This window comes from Nicotiana tomentosiformis, chromosome 2 (genome assembly GCF_000390325.3).
Source record: "Nicotiana tomentosiformis chromosome 2, ASM39032v3, whole genome shotgun sequence".
In the NCBI taxonomy this organism is placed as follows: domain Eukaryota; kingdom Viridiplantae; phylum Streptophyta; class Magnoliopsida; order Solanales; family Solanaceae; genus Nicotiana; species Nicotiana tomentosiformis.
Genome location: NC_090813.1, coordinates 81,182,647 through 81,198,115, shown reverse-complemented (window position 1 = coordinate 81,198,115; position 15,469 = coordinate 81,182,647). Strand labels below are relative to the sequence as shown.

The 15,469-nt window shown below is 39.2% G+C and overlaps 3 non-coding genes across 3 annotated transcripts; all 3 read left to right on the top strand.

Moving 5' to 3' along the window:
• Positions 1–10,406: 10,406 nt before the first annotated feature.
• LOC117273934 (small nucleolar RNA R71) lies at positions 10,407–10,513 on the top strand. The gene has a single exon (XR_004503965.1). It is a non-coding gene; the product is annotated as a small nucleolar RNA R71 (small nucleolar RNA).
• A 2,111-nt stretch (positions 10,514–12,624) lies between these two features.
• LOC117273933 (small nucleolar RNA R71) lies at positions 12,625–12,731 on the top strand. Its single transcript, XR_004503964.1, has one exon. It is a non-coding gene; the product is annotated as a small nucleolar RNA R71 (small nucleolar RNA).
• Positions 12,732–14,840: 2,109 nt separating this feature from the next.
• Positions 14,841–14,944, top strand: LOC117273932 (small nucleolar RNA R71). Its single transcript, XR_004503963.1, has one exon. It is a non-coding gene; the product is annotated as a small nucleolar RNA R71 (small nucleolar RNA).
• The last annotated feature ends 525 nt before the right edge of the window (positions 14,945–15,469 follow it).

The following is a 15,469-nucleotide window of genomic DNA, read 5'->3' as shown; positions in this document are numbered from 1 at the left end:
CCTGATTTTCTTTATGTTATTACACAATCCTAGACAGTGATGTATAAGATTATTCAGAAATGTTACTAGAGCTTGTGACTTATACTTCACCAGATTTTAGGAGTTGTACATTTTGAGTTACAGATTCTATTTATTTCAATTATTCCGCACATTGTTAGACTTACCTAGACTTAGAGACTAGGTGCTGTCACGATATCCTAAAGAGGGAATTTATCTCGTGACAAGTTGGTATCAAAGCTCTAGGTTCAAAAGTGTTATGAGTCACAAGCAGTTTTAGTAGAGTCTCACAGATCGGTACAGAGACATCTGTAATTATCTTCGGGAGGCTATGGAACTGTCAAGAAAAGATTCACTTATTTGATTCCTTATCGTGCGAATCTGTTGACTTCCGGATTCTAAATTTCTGTCTTCCAGCTTGGTGAGGACACGTACAACTGGATCGGATGACCGGACACCCGCGCCCCCTGCTAGAGCCACGAGAGGTCATGGCCGGCACTGGCTCTAGGGCCAGAGTAAAGGCCGAGGATGTCCACATGGTACAGCCAGAATGCCTGCACGAGCTGCTACAAATGATCCACCTGTAGCTCCAGTTGGAGAGCAGGCCCCTGAGCTGCCTGTTACTGCCCCAAAACTTTAGGAGACTCGCCTGGTTTCTGGGCATGTTCGGCACTTTAGCACAGACAGAGTTGATCCCACTCACTCCTGCCATATCTAAGGTGGGGGGAGGAGCATAGACACCCACCGCCCGTATCCTAGATCAGTAGGTCCTAGTTTACCAGGTCCCAGAGGTCATACCAGTACAGCTGGCCTCCCCAGTTCAGCCCGAGGCTAGGGCAACAATTTTGAGGGGGAACAACTCAGGCTCGAGAGGTACAAGAAGTACCAACCTCCTACATTCAACGACTTGGCTTCAGGGGATACACGTGGTTTTCTTGAGGAGAGACACAATATATAGGGTATTATGGGTATTGTGGAGTCTAGTGGGGTTGCTTTCACTACGTTCCACCTTAAGGGAGCGACTTATAAGTGGTGGCGAGCATATGAGTTGGGTAGTCCGTCCAAGGCAGCTTCACTCAGTTGGGCTCAATTCTCAGATATGTTCTTAAGGGAGTTCGTCCCCCAGAGTCTCAAAGATGCATGGCACCCAAAGTTTGAGCAGTTGCGCCAGGGTTCTATGACCGTATCAGATTATTCGGTATGGTTCAGTGATTTGTCCAAGCATGCACTAGCCTTGGTTGCTACTGTTAGAGAGAATGTCCATCAATTTATCGAGGGGCTCAACCCTGGAATCAGATTTAGCATGGCGCGAGAATTGGAAATGGATATCGCATACCAGCAGGTAGTAGAGATCGCTAGGAGATTGGAGGGTATGTGGACCTGGAAGAGAGAGGAGAGGGAGGACAAGAGGCCTCGAGACTCTAGCACATATAGTGGTGCCCGTGCCCTAGTTGCAGCTTGTCATGGTAGGGGTTATATGAGACGCCCTATTTTTCAGCATTTCCATCTTCCAGCGGTATTCCGGCCTTTCCTAGGCCCGACGCTCCTTATTATGCACCACCATTGTCTAGTGACCCGCCTACACGGGTTGCTTTCAATGGTCAATCCAACCGATCAGGACCGATCTAGCCACAATAATCACGTCCTTCGAGAGCTTGTTTTGAGTGTAGTGGCACTCGTCATAAGGTGAGGGATTACACCAGACTCAGGAGGGGTGCACCTTCACTGACTACTTAGTCTCCGCGTATTCCATGGGGTCATTAGGCGCCTTAGTCCATGGTTGTCGTACCGGTTTCCACTCCATTTGCACAACCAGCTAGAAGTGGAGGTCGGGCAAGTAGATGTCACCCTAGAAGGGGAAGCTAGGCTAGATATTATTCTCTTCCTGCTAGGACGGAGGTAGTTGCATCCGACTGAGTCATCACAGTTATTGTTCCGGTCTGTCATAGAGATGCATCGGTATTATTCAATCCAGGCTCCACTTATTCCTCTGTGTCATCCTACTTTACTCCATATTTGGGTATATCCCGTGATTCCTTGAGTTCTCTTTTCTATGTGTCCACACATGTGGGAGATTCCCTTATTGTTGACTGTGTGTATCGGTCGTGTTTGGTTGTTATTAGTGGTTTTGAGACCAGAGCCGATTTATTGGGGCTCAGTATGGTAGATTTTGATATTATTTTGGTAATAAACTGGTTGTCACCCTATCATGTTATTCTTGATTGCCATGCCAAGACCGTGATACTGGCTTTGCCAGGGTTACCACGGTTAGAGTGAAAGGTACTTCAGATTATGTTCCTACAGAGTTATCTCATTTCTAAAGGCTCGGCAGATGGTTGAGAAGGGATGTGATGCGTATTTAGCATATGTAAGAGATGTCAGTGTTGAAACTTATACCGTTGAGTCAGTGTTAGTAGTGAGGGATTATCCAGATGTATTCCCGACGGATCTTCCAAGCATACTGACCGATAGGAATATCGACTTTGGTATTAATTTGTTATCGGTCACTTAGCCTATATCTATTCCTCCATATCGTACGGACCCACCAGAGTTGAAGGAGTTAAATGAGCAGTTGCAGGATTTGCTGGAAAAGGGTTTTATTAGGCCCAGTGTATTACCTTGGGGTGCTCCGATCTTGTTTGTAAAGAAGAATGATGGTTCTATGTGCATGTGCATTGATTACCGTCAGTTGAACATGGTTACAGTGAAGAACATGTATCCATTACCATGTATTAATGACCTATATGATCAGCTACAGGGTGCCCCAGTGTTCTCCAAGATTGACTTGCGTTCTGGCTATCATCAGTTGATGATTTGGGAGAGAGATATCCCAAAGGCTTCCTTCAGGGCTCTGCACGGTCATTACGAGTTCCTTGTGATGTCTTCTGGGCTGACCAATGCCCCAACAACATTCATGCACTTGATGAACAGTGAATTCCAGCATTATCTCGACTCTTTAGTCATTATGTTTATTGACAACATTCTGGTGGACTCTCATAGCCGGGAGGATCATGAGAAGCACCCGAGGACCGTGCTTCAGACTTTGAGAGAAAAGAAGTTATATGCAAAATTTTCAAAGTGTGAAGTCTGGCTTGATTCGGTGGTATTTTTGGGTCATGTAGTGTCGAGTGAATGGATCAAGGTGGATCCGAAGATGATTGAAGCAGTGCAGAGTTGGCCCAAACCCTTTTCAGCTACGGAGATCTGGAGTTTTCTTGGTTTGGCGGGGTATTACCGTCGATTTGTAAAGGGTTTCTCATCTATTGCAGCACCTATGACCAGATTGACCCAGCAGGGTGCTCCGTTCAGGTGGACAAAGGAGTGTGAGGAGAGCTTTCAAAAGTTCAAGAAAGCTTTGAATACAACCCCGGTGTTGGTGTTGCCTTCGGGTTTAGGGTCTTATACTGTATACTGTGATGTGTTACGTATCGGTCTCGATGCGGTGTTAATGCAGAATGGTATGGTGATTGCCTACGTGAAGAGCGCAAAACACACACTTAAATTATGCTTGCTCAATAAATATAGTATAGTATAATATCGTATCCTCATGGATTGAAGTTAAACAATATTGTCGTAGTTTCTAGCTTGATTTCTATCCAAGATTATCAACAATTGAGATGTCTATGATTAATATCTAATATTAACTAAGAATCTAAAGCTATTGACTAATGACTCTCGAGACAAGGAATGAGCAAATAAGGTTATCAGTGGGAGAAGATATGGGTTGATAGGATAGGTGCAAGATAATTGTTTAAGATCTAAATCTAGACAATTCACTTCTAATGTTCAAGTGAGTCTCTCGAATTCACTCAATTATTAGTTCAAACGTTCAGTAAAAACTCCTCTCTTGATTAAGTCTTAACCTTACGAGATGAACCAATTTAAGGACATGGCGATATGCAAGAATGCATAATGGATTGGTCTTTAGAAAAACCTCTTTCGATTATTCTCCTAACTAGGTTTAATCAATGATTCAACTAGCCTCTTTCAATTACTAAGAAAAATTAATGAACTCAACCAATAATATAATGCAAAGATATTACAAGTTATGCCTCTCTCGATTACATGAACAAGTGAATATAGATGCAACAGTTAAATCATCCAAAAACACTTTAATACATAAAACTAGAGTTAAAATCCACAAACAATGATCAATACACCAAATCCATCAAACCCTAAAGAAAACTACTCCATAGATATGTAGCAATTCATCACAAATATCATTAAAGTATAGGAAAACATAAATATGATCTAAACTCGCAACTTGAGTAAGGAATGAATGATGAAATCCTTGTGCTCGTATTCTTCCAACTTCTCCTTAGGTCGAATACGTGTCAAAAGTCCAGAAAATAATATTTTTTCATGTATTTATACCAAGTACAGCCGGTCCCAAACGAAATCACCTTTTCTCAGCAAAAATAGGATTTTCACTCTGTAAATATTGCACAAGCGCGCCGCATGGGGCGACGCTCCATGTGGGGCATTAGTGGGGAAATTCAGAGAGTTAGTTCTGACAAACAACAAATATTTGCAGAGACGTGGCGCCCCGCGCGCCGCAGCAGAGAGGATTTCTCAGTGTACGGATTTTTCGGGCGTTTTGACGTCCAGACTTGGTCCTCGACCCCCGAACATGATCCTGGCTTAATCCCTTGGGATTTTACTCAGACTTCAATGCTCCAAAACACTCGAATTCATTCCATTACATTTGCATAGCTCGTAATCACTCCTACAAGGCATAAAACACACAATAAGTGCAAAACACTATAGATTAAAGCCTAAACATGAATAAAGTGCAATGGATTAAAGTTCAATAAGCGACTAAAACACACAATTATAGCTTACCATCAATACCCCACACTTAAACCATTGCTCGTCCCCGAGCTATCAAACAACACTTCATATAGACATGACCATTTTAAACAACTCTCATAACTCAGGACACCGAGAATATTTAAAACAGATTAAGTACAATACAGTAACATCCTAGCCTCAAGATTTGACTCAAAAGCACCACACATTATTTATAACCCGCTCACTTACTCTAAAACAAAGGTCAACGATATTACCTTTCCTTCATGAATCAAGTGCCCTCACACAACAAAAGAGAGTAGTTGCACACACAATGAAATTTAAGAAAAATCAGGAACTCAAGATAGAAAGAATTCACTCACTCTTAGAAGTAACATTCATATGCCACAAGCGACGTACCATAGGCTTGCCTATAGTGTACTACTCTACTAATTGAGCTCATTCAGTCAAGGATCAAGTAGGACTTTAACTGGTTGTAATCTAGGTTGCGGGATAGGTAGGATACATTTGGATATAAGAGTGATTACACCTACCTAAGCACTTTAATACATACATTTCATTCAAAAACCCACACTTATGTCAACCCATAATTCCACCTTCACATCAATATACATTAACTCACTTGTTGTTTCAGCACAATCAATCAAGAGTCACCATCAAGAAATACTTTTCACAATCATACACTTAATTATTATCTTCTTTTTCAATTCAAGTGGATCTTTCTTTTTCAAAACATTGCACCTTTCTCCTTATTTCAATAGTTCCACTCAAAAGCCAAACCAACCACCCCACACTTCAACTTTTACAAAGTTCATAACGAATTCAAGTGCTCATGAGAGGTAAAAGGTTCAAATAGATAGTCAATTCAAACAAATGGGTAGGGAGTGGTTGCCAAATAAATAAGATTATAGGCTCAAAGGGGTTAACTACGATACATAACAATTAGGTGGGTAAAAGCATATAACTGGCTCAAAACAGTAATGCCTATATCCCTTCCACGACTGAATAAAACTACTATTTCTCTTTTCAAACACACGGGGCAAGTTCTAGACATCAAATGCAATGCACATAATAATACAAAACCTCTCTCACACACATGGCACATAACTCACTCAACATTGGACTATCAAGACACTCTAGTCAAAGTAGTTAAACAAGGTTAAGATCATACAATTTAAGGTACTTATACAAGTGTCAAAATCTGAGCCTAAGTGTCACAACTAAAATACTCACCATTCTCAAGGTATAATAAAGTCAAGAAATATTTCCTCCAATTCAAACCATAGCACAAGGTTTCCTACTACTCTACAAAACAAAAACTAACTACATCCGGTTCAAACAAACCCTTGGAAAAGAATCGCGGTACAAAGAAAAACAAAAGGGGACTTGTTACACTACTTAAGAAAATAATTTTTTTTTGTCTTTTTTCTTCTACTTTAATCCCTCAAGAAACTTGTCGATAATATCCATCGTCGAGAAAAATCAAAAAAATTAAATTTTTTTGTGGTTTTTTCAATTATTTTCTATCTCTAATTACTACAATTACCAAACAGAAATTTAATATACATGCATACAAAACATCCCCCACCCCACACTTTAAGTGGTGGCATGTCCCCATGACACACAATTAAAAGCATAAGATAAAGGAAACTTTTCTGAATATTTAGTCGGGGTCTGAGTCGAAGTCAGGCTCCATTCCCTGCTCCAGAACTAATACACACATCCATGTAGACAACCTCTTCTCAGCCTTCTTGTGGTACACCCCACACTTATCTTTCTCGCTCACCGCAGCCTTCTCTTTCAAGCCCTTCACTTTCCATTCAACACTTACAGCTTGTTTTCCTTTTTTCACCCCCTTTTCTCCATCCATCTTAAACGTCACAGTTTCCTCACCCACTCTAAGCATGAGTTTTCTCTCGTGTATATCTAGTATCGCTCTACCCGTCGCTAAGAATAGACTTCCTAGGATAAAAGGGACCTCCTTGTTTTCCTCCATATTCATCACTATAAAATCCACATGAAATACAAACTTATCCACCCGAACTAACACATCTTCCACTATCCTCTCGGGTATTAGAGTCGCCTGGTCTGCCAGTTGCAAAGATTTTGGTGCATACCTTATCTCTCTGATCTCCTTCTCTAGTTTTCTTTAAATAGACTATGGAATTAAATTAATTGAGGCACCAAAATCACATAATGATTTATCAAAATGAATAGTTCTGATAGAGCAAGGTATAGTAAAACTCCCTAGATCTCCACACTTTTGTGGTAGTTTGTTTTGCAATATCGCGCTGCAATGCTCAGTGAGCTTGACCACTGAGGTTTGCTTTATCTTCCTCTTCTTTGTAAGGATATCTTTCAATAATTTGGCATAAGCAGGCATTTGTGAGAGCACTTATGTGAATGGTAAGTTTACATGAACCTGTTTCAGCACATCTAGAAATATCCCAAGCTGCTTGTCTAGCTTTTCTCTAATTTGCTTTTGAGCAAAAGGTAGAGCAGTCATATACTTGCTCTCCTTAGGTTCCTCCCTTATTGATTTTTCATCCTTCGTTTTCTTCTCGGCTTTCATCTGGCCTTTCTTGTTCTTATAAACTTCACTTTCCATCTGCTCCCCTCTTTCTATTTTAAGTCTCACGTCATTTTGGATTAGGGTGAGACATTTCAATACTTGCCCACTTCTCAGAGTTACAACATTTACTATTTCTTTGGGATTTCTTTCAGTATCAGTAGGGAGAGTTCCTGGAATCCTCTCAAACAATAGAGTGGCTAGTTGCCTAATTTGTCTTTCCAGGTTACGAAGACCAATGCCTAGTTCTTTGATAGCTACTCCATGTTCCCGTATAGATGTGATATGACTTTCACGCCTCTCATATGTTTTCAGAATGAATGCCTTTATGAAATCTTCAATGCCAGATCTAATGGGCTGTTGAGGTTGAAATTGCTGTCTCTACTGACTTTGAAATGCTGGAGCTCCTTGTCCCTAGGGCCTAGAGTTATTTTGCTGCCATGCATTAGCGGTACCCCAGGTAAACTCCATGAATAACCGGGGAGCCTATGACCCATTGCATTAAAATTGTAGTTTCCCACAACATTCACTTTCTCAGTTAAGTCTTGACACTCATGAGTAGGGTGTCCTCTTCCACAAATATCATAAGTGGTGTGAGGCTCATTTTGTATCAAGGCTAAGGTCAGCATTCATATTTCTTTAGCCATAGCATCAAGTTGTACCTGTACAGATGTATTAGCATCAACTTGGTGAACACCAGTTGATATTCTTCTTTCATCACTATCAGAGGGCCATTGATTAGCATCTTCAGATAACTCACCAAGAATTGTTACTATCTCCTCTAAATTCTTCTTCATCAAAGGGCTTCCATTTGCATTGCTCAATCTTCTACGCGAGGCCGATGTCAATCCTTCCAAAATATCATGGAGTTGCATCCAGAGTTCAATTCCGCTATGTTGACACGTTCTATCTATCTCCTTGAACATCTCACATGCTTCAAACACGGTTTCAGTCTCTTTCTGACATAAGTTATGTATTTTTCTTCTAATCTTGCCCGTCTTAGTCGAGGAGAAATATTTATCAAGGAATTTTCTAGTCATCTTCTCCCAAGTTTTGATAGATCCACTGGGCAAACTCCGAAGCCACTCCTTAGCGTCATCTTTAAGTGAAAAGTGGAATGCCCTTAAGTACAATGCATCTTATGATACCCCATTATATTGAAAGGTGTTCGTAATCTACTCGAAGTCCAATAGATATGTGTTTGGATTTTCGTTCGGCTTCTCTCTAAAGAAACAATAATTCTGAAGGGTTTGAAGCAACCATTGCTTCAACTCAAAATTATTTGCTGCAATTGGAGGTGGTCTAGCACTGGACAATCCTTGATTGTAGACTGGTCTAGCATAATCACCAAGTGGTCTCCCGGGCTTGGAAGCTATATTTCCGAACTGGTCAACAACTAAGTGTTGATGTTGATTAAGTTTGTGACCCCTATCTTCTTCATAGATGTTCTGCGCATCTCTAATTGTTGCTTCCTTAGCATCCCGTGCTGCTTTTTCTTGTTGTTGGGCTGCCTCTCTTGCAACTAAATCTACATTATCATCACCATTTCCGGCCATAGTTTCTTGGGTTGAGGATTGCCTAACATTTTCTAGCTTCTCGATGAGATCTTTTTCCTTCCTCAGTTGTCGCAGTTTTGTTTCTAACTCTGGCTTGTATGGTAGCACTACTTTCACAGAAGCTCGAGTTATGCACCAATCTTAACCTATAACCTGTGCACAACCAAAGAACACCTAACGTAAAAAGCGAAATATAAAATAAAAAGAAACAAAATTCCTGAATTAGCACTACAAACTATTTCAAACACTATTGATTACCAATCCCAAGCAACGACTCCAAAATTTGACGAGCGCAAAACACACACTTAAATTATGCTCGCTAATCAAATATAGTATAATATAATATCGTATCCACAGGGATTGGAGTTAAACATTATTCCCGTAGTTTCTAGCTTGATTGATATCCAAGATACTCAACAATTGATATGTCTAGGATTAATATGTAAAATTAGCTAATAATCTAAAGCTACTGACTAATGACTCTCGAGATAGGGAATGAACAAATATGATTATCGGTGCAAGAAATAGTTTGGAATCTAACTCTAGACAATTCACTTCTAATGTTCAGTAAAAACTCCTCTATCGATTAAGACTTAACTTTACGAGATGAACCAATTTAAGCACGTGAAGATATGCAAGAATGCATAGTGGATTAGTCTTTTGTCTTTAGGAAAACCTCTTTCAATTATTTCTTCGAACTAGGTTTAGTCAATGATTCAACTAGCCTCTTTCAATTACTAAGAAAAGTTAATGAACTTAACCAACAATATAATAGAAAGATATCATAAGTTATGCCTCTCTCGATTACATGAACTAGTGAATATAGATGCAGAAATTAAATCATCCAAAAACACTTCAATACATAAAACTAGAGTTATAATCCACAAACAATCATTAATACACTAAATCTATCAAACCTTAATTTTGGAATGCCAGTCTAAATAGGTTATTGAGGCTGAAATTACTGGCTCTTCTGACTTTGGAATGTTGGAGCTCAATGTCCCTAGAGCATAGAGTTATTTTGTTGCCATGCATTCGTGGTACCCCCAGGTGAAATCCATGAATAACTGTGGTGCCTCTGACCCAATGCATTAAAATTGTAGTTTCCCACATCATTCCCTTCCTTAGTTAAGGCTTGACACTCATTAGTAGGGAGTCCTCTTCCACATATATCATAAGCGGCGTGAGGATCGTTGTGTATCAAGGCTAAGGTCAGCATTCATATTTCTTTAACCATAGCATCAAGTTGCACTTGTACAGATGTATTAGCATCAACTTGGTGAACACCAGTTGATGTTCTTCTATCTGCACTCTCAGAGGTCCACCGATTAGCATCTTACGTTAACTCATCAAGATTTGTTACTATATCCTCTAGAGTCTTCTTCATCAAAGGGCCTCCTTTTTCATTGCTCAATGTTCTACGCGAGGCCGGTGTCAATCCTTCCCAAATATCCTTGAGTTGCATCCAGAGTTCAATTCCTCTATGTTGACACATTCTAACTATCTCCTTAAACCTCTCCCATGCTTCAAAAATAGTTTCAGTCTCTTTCTGATAGAAGTTATGTATTTCTCTTCTAATCTTGCCCATCTTAGCCGAGGAGAAATATTTATCTAGGAATTTTCTAGTCATCTCCTCCCAAGTTCTAATCGATCCACTAGGCAAACTCTGAAGCCAATCCTTAGTGTCATATTTAAGTTAAATGGCGAATGCCCTTAAGTACGATGCATCTTGCGACACCCCATTGTATTGAAAGGTGTTCATAATCTCCTCTATGTCCATTAGATGTGTGTTTCGATTTTCGTTTGGCTTCCCTCTAAAAACACAATAATTCTGAAGGGTTTGAAGCAACCCATGCTTCAACTAAAAATTGTTTTCTACAATTGGAGGTGGTCTAACACTGGATAATCCTTTATTGTAGACCGGTCTAGCATAATCACCAAGTGATCTCCCAGCCCTGGGAGCTATATTTCCGAACTGGTCAACAACCAATGTTTGATGTTGATTAAGTCTGTGACCCCTCACTTCTTCATAGATATTCTGCGCATCTCCAATAACTGCTTCCTCAACATCCTGTGCTGCTTTTTCTTGTTGTTGGGCTGCCTCTCTTACAGTTAAATATATATTATAATCACCATTTTCGGCCATAGTTTCTTGGGTTGAGGATTGCTTCGCCTTTTCTAGCTTCTCAGTGAGATTTTTTTCTTTCGTCAGTTGTCATAGTTTTGTTTCTAACTTTGGCTTGTATGGTAGCACTACATTAGTAGAAGCTCGAGTTATGCACCATTCTTAACCTATAACATGCGCACAACCAAAGAACACCAAACGCAAAAAGAGAAAAATAAAATTAATAAAAACAAAATTCCTGAATTAGCACTACAAACTATTTCAAACACAATTGATTATCAATCCCAAGCAACGACGCCAAAATTTGACTAGCGCAAAACACACACTTAAATTATGCTCGCTAATCAATTATAGTATAGTATAATATCGTATCCATAGAGATTGGAGTTAAACATTATTCCCATAGTTTCTAGCTTGATTGATATCCAAGATGATCAACAATTGAGATGTCTATGATTAATATCTAAAATTAGCTAAGAATCGAAAGCTACTGACTAATAACTCTCGAGATAGGGAATGAACAAATATGATTATCGGTGGGATAAGATAAGGGTCGATAGGATAAGTGCAAGAAATTGTTTGGAATCTAACTCTAGACAATTCACTTCTATTGTTCAAGTGAGTCTCTCGAGCTCACTCAATTATCAGTTAAAACATTTAGTAAAAACTCCTCTCTCGATTAAGACTTAACTTTACTAGATGAACCAATTTAAGCACGTGACGATATGCAAGAATGCATAGTGGATTGGTCTTTTGTCTTTAGGAAAACCTCTTTCAATCATTTCTTCAAACTAGGTTTCGTCAATGATTCAACTATCCTCTTTCAATTACTAAGAAAAGTTAATGAACTTAACCAACAATATGATGGAAAGATATCATAAGTTATGCCTCTCTCGATTACATGAACAAGTGAATATAGATGCAGAAGTTAAGTCATCCAAAAACTCTTCAATACATAAAACTAGAGTTATAATCCACAAACAATCATTAATACACTAAATCTATCAAACCTTAACTTTGGAATGCCAGACTAAATAGGTTATTGAGGCTGAAATTACTGGATCTTCTGACTTTGGAATGTTGGAGCTCCATGTCCCTAGAGCATAGAGTTATTTTGTTGCCATGCATTTGCGGTACCACTAGGTGAAATCCATGGATAATCGGGGTGCCTCTGACCCAATGAATTAAAATTGTAGTTTCCCACATCATTCACTTCCCCAGTTGAGGCTTGACACTCATGAGTAGGGAGTCCTCTTCCACATATATCATAAGCGGCGTGAGGCTCGTTGTGTATCAAGGCTAAGGTTAGCATTCATATTTCTTTAGCCATAGTATCAAGTTGTACCTGTACAGATGTATTAGCATCAACTTGGTGAACACCAGTTGATCTTCTTCTTTCTGCACTCTTAAAGGGCCACCGATTAGCATCTTACGATAACTCATCAAGATTTGTTACTATCTCCTCTAGAGTCTTCTTCATCAAAGGGCCTCCTTTTGCATTGCTCAATGTTCTACGCGAGGCCGGTGTCAATCCTTCCCAAATATCCTGAAGTTGCATCCAGAGTTCAATTCCGCTATGTTGACACGTTCTAACCTTCTCCTTAAACCTCTCCCATGATTCAAAAACAGTTTCAGTCTCTTTCTGACAGAAGTTATGTATTTCTCTTCTAATCTTGCCCATCTTAGCTGAGGAAAAATATTTATATAGGAATTTTCTAGTCATCTCCTCCCAAGTTCTGATCGATCCACTGGGCAAACTCCGAAGTCACTCCTTAGTGTCATATTTAAGTGAAATGGTGAATTCCCTTAAATACGATGCATCTTATGAAACCCCATTGTATTGAAAGTTGTTCATAATCTCATCTAAGTCCATTAGATGTGTGTTTCGATTTTCGGTTGGCTTCCCTCTAAAAGCACAATAATTCAGAAGGGTTTGAAGCAACCCTTGCTTCAACTCAAAATGTTTTGCTACAATTGAATGTGGTATAACACTCGATAATCCTTGATTGTAGACCGGTCTAGCATAATCACCATGTGATCTCCCAGCCCTGGGAGCTATATTTTTGAACTGGTCAACAACCAATGTTTGATGTTGATTAAGTCTATGACCACTCTCTTCTTCATAGATATTCTGTGCATCTCCAATAACTGCTTCCTCAACATCTCGTGCTACTTTTTCTTATTGTTGGGCTGCCTCTCTTACAACTAAATCTACATTATACTCACCATTTTCGGCCATAGTTTATTGGGTTGAGGATTGCTTCACCTTTTCTAGCTTCTCGGTGAGATCTTTTTCTTTCGTCAGTTGTCATAGTTTTGTTTCTAACTCTGGATTGTATGGTAGCACTACTTTAGCAGAAGCTCGAGTTATGCACCATTATTAACCTATAACCTGTGCACAACCAAAGAACCCCAAACGTAAAAATAGAAAAAAAAAATTAAAAAACAAATTCCTGAATTAGTACTACAAACTATTTCAAACACTATTGATTATCAATCCCCAGCAATGACGCCAAAATTTGACGACCGCAAAACACACACTTAAATTATGCTTGCTAATCAAATATAGTATAGTATAATATCGTATCCACATAACTTAGAGTTAAACATTATTCTCATAGTTTCTAGCTTCATTAATATCCAAGATGATCGACAATTGAGATGTCTATGATAAATATCTAAAATTAATTAAGAATATAAAGCTATTGACTAATGACTCTCGAGACAGGGAATGAACAAATAAGATTATTAGTCGGAGAAGATAAGGGTTGATAGGATAGGTGCAAGAAATTGTTTGGAATCTAACTCTAGACAATTCACTTCTAATGTTCAAGTGAGTCTCTCGAATTCACTCAATTATTAGTTAAAATGTTCAGTAAAAACTCCTCTGTCGATTAAGTCTTAACCTTATGAGATGAGCAAATTTAAGCACGTGAAGATATGCAAGAATGCATAGTGTATTGGTCTTTTGTCTTTAGGAAAACCTCTTTTGATTATTCTTCAATCTAGGTTTAGTCAAAGATTCAACTAGCCTCTTTCAATTACTAAGAAATATTAATGAACTCAACGAACAATATAATGCAAAGATATCACAAGTTATGCCTATATCGATTACATGAACAAGTGAATATAGATGCAGCAGTTAAATCATCCAAAAACGCTTCAATACTTAAAACTAGATTTATAATCCACAAACAATCATCAATACACTAGATTCATCAAACCTTAACTTTGGAATGCCAGACTGAAAGGGATGTTGAGGCTATAATTGTTGTCTATGCTGACTTTGGAATGCTGGAGTTCCTTGTCCCTGGGACATAGAGTTATTTTGTAACCATGCATTCGCGGTACCCCCAGGAGAACTCCATGAATAAATGGGGTGCCTCTAACTCATTGCATTAAAATTGTATTTTCCCACAACATTCACTTCCTCAGTTGAGGCTTGACACTCATGATTAGGGGGTCCTCTTCCACATATATCATAAGCGGCGTGAGGCTCGTTTTGTATCAAGGCTAAGGAAAACATTCATATTTCTTTAGCCATAGCATCAAGTTGTACCTGTACACATGTATCGCATCATCTTGGTGAACACCAGCTGATCTTCTTCATTCATCACTCGCAAAGGGCCACTGATTAGTATCTTCAGATAACTCATCAAGAATTGTTACTATCTCCTCCAGAGTCTTCTTCATCAAAGGACCTCCATTTGCATTGCTCAATATTCTACGCGAGGCCGATGTCAATCCTTCCCAAATATCCTGGAGTTGCATCTAGAGTTCAATTTGGCTATGTTGACATGTTTTAACTATCTCCTTAAACCTCTCCCATGCTTCAAAAATAGTTTTAGTCTCTTTCTGACAGAAGTTATGTATTTCTCTTCTAATCTTTCATGTCTTAGCCGAGGAGAAATATTTATCTAGGAATTTTCTAGTAATCTCCTCCCAAGTTCTGATCGATCCATTAGGAAAACTCCGAAACCACTCATTGGCGTCATATTTAAGTGAAATGGGGAATGCCCTTAAGTACGATGCATCTTGTGACACCCCATTATATTGAAAGGTGTTCATAATCTCCTCTAAGTTCATTAGATGTGTGTTTCGATATTCGTTTGGCTCCTCTCTAAAGACACAATAATTCTGAAGGGTTTGAAGCAACCCTTGCTTCAACTCAAAATTATTTGCTGCAATTGGAGGTGGTCTAACACTGGATAATCCTTGATTGTAGACCGGTCTAGCATAATCACCAAGTGTTCTCCCATGCTTGGGAGCTATAATTCTGAAGTGGTCAACAACCAAGGGTTGATGTTGATAAAGTATTTGACCCCTCTCGTCTTCATAGATGTTTTTGCGCATATCTAATAGCTGCTTCCTCAGCACCCCGTGCTGCTTTTTCTTGTTGTTGGGCTTCTTCTC